The sequence below is a fragment of the Entelurus aequoreus genome, linkage group LG01 (genome assembly GCF_033978785.1).
Source record: "Entelurus aequoreus isolate RoL-2023_Sb linkage group LG01, RoL_Eaeq_v1.1, whole genome shotgun sequence".
Lineage (NCBI taxonomy): Eukaryota > Metazoa > Chordata > Actinopteri > Syngnathiformes > Syngnathidae > Entelurus > Entelurus aequoreus.
The window spans coordinates 27,631,012-27,639,078 of NC_084731.1; positions in this window are offsets into that span (position 1 = coordinate 27,631,012).

The following is an 8,067-nucleotide window of genomic DNA, read 5'->3' on the forward strand; positions in this document are numbered from 1 at the left end:
TAGGTCAATACTAAAATAGAAACCAATAAACTTCTCCCACAGCTCATCCATCGCTTTGTCGGTTTCACTTCCGGTTCACCACCGCTGTGTCTGTTTTACTTCCGGTTCACTGACATAGGAAAAATCTCGTAAAAAGTATTGTGAGATCTCGCAAAACATTTTTTCCCTTTAGGGGCTCCGCAAAAATACATTTTGAATGAAAAGCAGCAGAAATAAGTGTAAACTATTCGCCCCCCTATTCACACATTTGTCATTCCACTCAGAATACTATTAAGGCAATATTTCCATTTCATAACATACAAACCCCGTTTCCATATGAGTTGGGAAATTGTGTTAGATGTAAATATAAACGGAATACAATGATTTGCAAAGCCTTTTCAACCCATATTCAATTGAATGCACTACAAAGACAAGATATTTGATGTTCAAACTCATAAACTTTTTTTTTTTTTTGCAAATAATAATTAACTTACAATTTCATGGCTGCAATATGTGCCAAAGTAGTTGGGAAAGGGCATGTTCACCACTGTGTTACATGGCCTTTCCTTTTAACAACACTCAGTAAACGTTTGGGAACTGAGGAGACACATTTTTTAAGCTTCTCAGGTGGAATTCTTTCCCATTCTTGCTTGATGTACAGCTTAAGTTGTTCAACAGCCCGGGGGTCTCCGTTGTGGTATTTTAGGCTTCATAATGCGCCACACATTTTCAATGGGAGACAGGTCTGGACGACAGGCAGGCCAGTCTAGTACCCGCACTCTTTCACTATGAAGCCACGTTGATATAACACATGGCTTGGCATTGTCTTGCTAAAATAAGCAGGGGCGTCCATGGTAACGTTGCTTGGATGGCAACATATGTTGCTCCAAAACCTGTATGTACCTTTCAGCATTAATGGTGCCTTCACAGATGTGTAAGTTACCCATGTCTTGGGCACTAATACACCCCCATACCATCACAGATGCTGGCTTTTCAACTTTGCGCCTATAACAATCCGGATGGTTCTTTTCCTCTTTGGTCCGGAGGACACGACGCTCACAGTTTCCAAAAACAATTTGAAACGTGGACTCGTCAGACCACAGAACATTTTTCCACTTTGTATCAGTCCATCTTAGATGAGCTTAGGACAAGCGAAGCCGACGGCGTTTCTGGGTGTTGTTGATAAACGGTTTTCGCCTTGCATAGGAGAGTTTTAACTTGCACTTACAGATGTAGCGACCAACTGTAGTTACTGACAGTGGGTTTCTGAAGTGTTCCTGAGCCCATGTGGTGATATCCTTTACATACTGATGTCACTTGTTGATGCAGTACAGCCTGAGGGATCGAATGTGACAGGCTTAGCTGCTTATGTGCAGTGATTTCTCCAGATTCTCTGAACCCTTTGATGATATTACGCACCGTAGATGGTGAAATCCCTAAATTCCTTGCAATAGCTGGTTGAGAAAGGTTTGTCTTAAACTGTTCAACAATTTGCTCACGCATTTGTTGACAAAGTGGTGACCCTCGCCCCATCCTTGTTTGTGAATGACTGAGCATTTCATGGAATCTACTTTTCAGTGACGTGCCGTCACTAGAGGCAGGGGAGGCACGGCCTCACCTGCAATCATGGAAAGAAAAAAAATGTTAAAAAAAAATAAAATAATTAAATTGTTATATGTATCCAGTGATTATACTAAAGTTATTTTCCATTTAACTTCACCAGTTTTAGATTATTTTTGTTTTTATTTTCACATTTGCCGTTCAAATACTGAGAAGAGACGGTGCGGTGATCAGCAGCCAGTTGAGGCACGTCACTTAGTTGTGCCTCAACATGGATTGTGCGCAATGATACGGCTAACTGCTGGCCTGCTGTGCAGTGAGACCGTATTGCTATATGAATTATATTATACATTTCCATAGTTTAGTTAGCTGAGGTCCACCCAAAAAAAAGTCACTTAACAAGAAGCCAAAAAGTGCAAAAACAACAATGCTCACGCCGGAGGAGCTGCGAACGACCGCAGGGACACAACATTAGGTACACCTGCGGACTGCAGCACGGATTTCATATTTCATTCAATTACAACTCCTCCAACACAAACACCACTGTTCCCACACTTATAAGTAAAGGTAAGACCATAATAACGTTTTTTTTATTAAATGTTCTTTTTTGTGTGCTACAGTTTCTATGTGTAAAGTTAAAGTTAAGTTAAAGTACCAATGATTGTCACACACACACTAGGTGTGGTGAAATTTGTCCTCTGCATTTGACCCATCCCCTTGTTCACCCCCTGGGAGGTGAGGGGAGCAGTGGGCAGCAGCGGCGCCGTGCCTGGGAATCATTTTTGGTGATTTAACCCCCAATTCCAACCCTTGATGCTGAGTGCCAAGCAGGGAAGAATGCTGGTATGAGCTTTTAAACATAACCCGTTAACTGCTGCCAATCAAATGGTGAATAAGATACTCTTTAGGGTTCATATGTTTGTAAATCTGACTGTGATGAAGTCCGTGCCTCACCAATCATGAACCTCACCGCACGTCACTGCTACTTTTATACCCAATCATGGCACCCACCTGTTCCCAATTTGCCTGTTCACCTGTGGGATGTTCCAAATAAGTGTTTGATGAGCATTCCTCAATTTTATCAGTTTTTTTTTGCCATTTTTCCGAACTTCTTTGTCACGTGTTGCTGGCATCAAATTCTAAAGTTAATGATTATTTGCAAAAAAAAAAAAAGTTTATCAGTTAGAACATCAAGTATGTTGTCTTTATAGCATATTCAACTGAATATGGGTTGAAAATGATTTGCAAATCATTGTATTCCGTTTATATTTACATCTAACACAATTTCCCAACTCATATGGAAACGGGGTTGGTACAACAATAACAAAAAAGAACATTAAAAACTAGGGTTGTATGTTATACTGGTATTAGTATCGTACCGCGATACTAATTAATCATATTCGGTACTATACCGCCTCTGAAAATACCAGTAATGGAACCTCTTTTATATGTGTACATAAATCGGATATAGATGGAACGCTCCCACACCTGGTCGCATTCATCCGACCGATACATCATCAAAAAGCGCTAAACGCATAATTATTCGCCAATATAGACGGTTGCAAAATGAATAGTTGACAAATGAGCAGAAAAACAGGTAAAAATAACAAGTTCCAGGACCTCTTGTCAACGTTCCGCCACTCATGTCTCCGCCTGCTCACCAATTATGCAAGATGGCGTCGCGACTAGTCGCAGAGGCTCAACGCTCTCCAGTTCGGTGCTTTTTTTATGTTATTTATGTACGTCTTTGTTATTTTACTTTTTACATTCTGTCGGGGAAACAACGTCTACACCAGGCAGGATCTCATAGAAGTCGGATCTCCCGGAGAAAACGCCGTCACGGCCGAGTTTATCCGTTTAAACAACATCCCGGAAGAAATTGCGAGACAACCCGGATCTCCATGGTACATTATCAATCAATCAATCAATCAATGTTTATTTATATAGCCCTAAATCACAAAAGTCTCAATACCCGGAACAAAGCGCCGCAGGCGTCGTAGAGAACGTAAATAGAAACGAGGCTGCAGAGCTGGTCTCCTGGAGAGGCTAAGACAACGACCGAACAAACCACCATTGCCGAGTATATTTCTCACAAATGCAAGATCTCTTGCAAACAAGATGGACGAACTGAGGCTACAGGTAGCAACGAACACCACCGTGAGGAATAGCTGCGTGCTAATAGTCACAGAAACCTGGCTCCATTCATCCATCCCGGACCTAGCTATCGAGCTAACAGGCTACACTCTACACCGCCTGGACAGGACAAAAGAGGCTACAGGAAAATCGCGGGGAGGAGGACTATTAATATTCACAAAGGACACATGGGGAACACACAAGCATTGTGAGTAGCCACTGTTCCCCTAATCTAGAATATCTGACTACTAAATGTCGGCCCTTTTACCTGCCGAGGGAATACAATGCTGTGTTGCTAACCGCAGTGTACATAGCGCCAGATGCTAACGCTAGCACGGCGCTAGGTCAGCTGCATGATACAATCAACCAGCAACAAAGCATGTATCCGGAGGCTGCTCATATCATCGCAGGAGACTTTAACCATGCTAACCTGAAGGTAGTGCTCCCCAAACTACACCAGCATGTAAAATGTGCCACAAGAGGCAAAAACACACTGGACAAGGTTTACTCCAATATTAAGCTGGGCTACAGAGCTAAACCTTTAGCACACATGGGCCAGTCAGACCACACATCCCTGCTACTCATCCCAGCATACGCCCCCACCCGGATGAGTGCTCCCACCACAACAAAGTCCATCAATACCTGGCCTGAAGGTGCCACTGAAAAGCTGCAAGACTGCTTTGACACCACTGCGTGGGAGGTCTTTGAAGACGAGGACCTGGAGAAATACACATCAGGAGTACTGGGCTACATAAAACACTGCACAGACTCTGTTACTGTGGATAAACGCGTCCGAGTCTATTCCAACACAAAGCCGTGGATGACGAGAGAGGTGCAGAGGCTGCTGAGGGAGAGGGACGCCGCGTTCAGATCTGGCGACGGGGAGCTCTACAGCACTGCCAGAGCCAGCCTGAAGCGTGGTATCAGGGAGGCTAAGGGGGACTACAAAACAAAGATTGAGGACTGCTTCCAAAGCAACGACTCCAGGAGGGTATGGCAGGGGGTCCAGCACATGACCAACTACAGGCCCAGCAACCCCCCGGCCGGCAGGGGAGACCCCCGGCTGGCAGAGGAGCTGAACTCCTTCTACGCCCGCTTTGAGGTAACACCATCGGAAGCAGTCACACCTCAGTCAGGAGCAACACCTCACCCAACAGCCACACCTCAATCAGCAGTCACACCTCACTCGACAGACCACAGCAGCCTCACCCTTTCAGTGACAGAGCACAAGGTCAGACGCACACTGAAAGCCGTGAACCCGAGGAAGGCTGCGGGACCGGACGGCGTCTCCGGACGGGTGCTGAGAGACTGCGCTGATCAGCTGGCTGGTGTCCTCACCGACATCTTCAACCGGTCCCTGTCCCAGGCCACCGTCCCATCCTGCCTGAAAACCTCCACCATCATCCCGGTCCCCAAAAATAAAAACACTGTCAGCTGTCTGAACGACTACCGGCCAGTGGCACTCACTTCTATCACAATGAAGTGTTTCGAGAAACTGGTCCGGACCCACATCCTCTCATCCCTACCGCCCGCATTGTACCCCCATCAGTTTGCCTACCGAGCCAACAGGTCTACGGAGGACGCCATCACTACGGCTCTCCACTCCGCCATGTCCCACATGGAGGGGGGGGGGCTATGTACGGCTGCTCTTTGTAGACTTCAGCTCTGCATTTAATACCATCTTACCTGACAGACTGGTGACCAAGCTAGCAGACCTCGGAATATCCAACCCCACCTGTCTCTGGATTAAAGACTTCCTGACTGACCGCCGTCAGAGGGTGAGGATGGGTACCCACACCTCCACAGCCCTCAGCCTCAGCACCGGCTCACCTCAGGGCTGCGTGCTGAGCCCCCTGCTCTACTCACTCTACACCCACGACTTCACAGCAACCCACACCGGCAATCACATCATAAAGTTTGCAGATGAAACAACGGTGGTGGGCTGCATCTCTGGGGTTGACGAGACGGCATACCGGGACGAGGTGGAGCAGCTGGCAGTGTTGAGCAGGGTGAACAACCTGAAGCTGAACCAGCTCAAGACCCAGGAAGTGATCTTGGACAGCAGGAGGAGAAAAACTACCATACAGCCCCTGTACATCGACGAGGGCTGTATGGAAAGAGTCTCATCCCTACGCTTCCTGGGAGTTCACCTGGAGGAGGACCTGTCCTGGAGGACCAACACCACGGCTATCGTCAAGAGGGCACAGCAGAGGCTCTACTTCTTGAGAGTACTCAGGAATCTCCACCTGAGACAGGATCTCCTGGTGTCCTTCTACCGCTGTTCTGTGGAGAGCATCCTCACATACTGCATCTGCGTATGGTTCTGCAGCTGCACAGCAGCAGAGAGGAAAGCTCTCCAGAGGGTCGTCAACTCGGCCCAAAAAATCATCGGGTGCCCCCTCCCCTCCCTGGAAGAACTGTACAACTCCCGCTGCCTGAAGAAGGCAGCCAACATACTCAAGGACCCATCCCACCCCGGCAACAGCCACTTCGATCGGCTGCCTCCCGGCAGACGTTTCAGAACCATGCGAACCCGCACAAATAGACTCAAGAACAGTTTCTACCCCCGGGCCATAACTGCACTAAACGCAGCTGGAATGTAAAAAATAAAATTAAAAAATTAAAAAAATTAAAAAAAAACTCCCTCACGTGCAACATGAGGAAGCCACCGGTCAATCACGATCCAGGACTGTGCAATTAGCGATTACACGCCAACTGGACAATTGTTATCATATTTATTTACATATTTAATCCAAAATAAAATGCCTGCACAGCATAGGAGGTAGGAAATGCTGACTCCCACCCCCTCAGCACACTGGGAACCAGCATTACTCCTCTCTAGTCAGTTCACTAGTCACTTCATACTTTTACTGTCTCGTTTTTTCTACATTGCCTCTTAGAGTGGTCTTAGGCCATATTGCATATTGTGTATATTGTGTTGTTTTTGTATATTGTGTGGTTTCTTCTTTTTTTTAAATGCAAAGCACCTTAAGGAAGCAACCTAAATTTCGTTGGACCTGTACCTGTACATGCACAATGACAATAAAAAGATCATTCATTCATTCATTCAACACACTCTTCGGAGAAGACATGAAAGTAAGAAGTCCTGCCAATTGCCAGAGCCAAAATACTTACCCTCTTCCTTCTTAATCTTCTACGCACAATAATTCAGTTCACAAAACCTTGACTTTAATTGCACAAAACCCTTGAAATTGCCACATACGCCTACGGACTGAAACTGAATAGAAATAAGGCCAGCTTTTAACTGGAAATATGTGATGCATTAATTGTATTGTATGCATGTTCGAAATAAACTGAGCTGAACTGAACTGTTTACTTCCGCAAACACTGCAGCACGTGTGACGTCATGACGCCATGTCTGCATGTAGGTCAGATTGCGTTCACATTAGACATTGCATTTTTTTGTAATCCAAAGGCACACTTATTACTGTATCAGCATACCGTATTTTCCGGACTATAAGGCGCACTTAAAATTTTTATTTTTTTCTCAAAACTCGACAGTTTAGTTCTGGTTTTGCCTACCGACCTCGAAGCAATTTTATTTGGTACATGGTGTAGTGATAAGTGTGACCAGTAGATGGCAGTCCAACATAAGAGATATGTGTAGACTGCACTATGATGGCAATATGACTCAAGTAAACAACACCAACATTTTATATGTTCCATTGAAAATATAGAACATTACATACGGCACTCAAAAATCCATCAAAATGTTTTGGTACGTTTTTGGTAAGTTATGAAGCCGCACCGCTTGATGTGCTTCAACATACGAGTATTATTATGGTGGGATCTGCATAAGTCCTGAAAATTTGCACACGTCCGCCTTTGTAGTCCACGACGACCGCCTTTATAGTCGATAAGCTTCGTCTTTTTCTCTATCTTCTTGTTATGTGACATTCATCCTCCGCTGTTGCCACTTCGAATATAAAGTAGTGTGAAGTTCTTACTTATATCTGTCAGTAAACTCGCCATGAAAGCGCTAAAACATACCGGTGTAGTGAGTTTACATTATTCACCCAAGGAACTTTAGTTATTAGAGAGTTCCGGTCGGACGGTTTTTCACGGGACACATTTCCGGTGTTGTTGTTTCTGGATGAGGAGATGCTGCTCCGATATTGATTTAAGTAAATTCTGAATGTCATTAAAACAGTTAGCGCCATCTTTTGACACTTCTTCCACTCCCGTCCTTTCACGCTACACCGCTACAACAAAGATGACGGGGAGAAGATGCTGCCGAAGGTGAGCCACGTAAATAAGAGCGCCCACAAAATGGCGCATCCGGAAGCGACTGTCAGAAAGAGGGAAACCTCAAGAACACAAAAGAAGGATACAGAAGAGCACAGAGCGTTACGTTTGTGCATTTAGGCGTGAGTT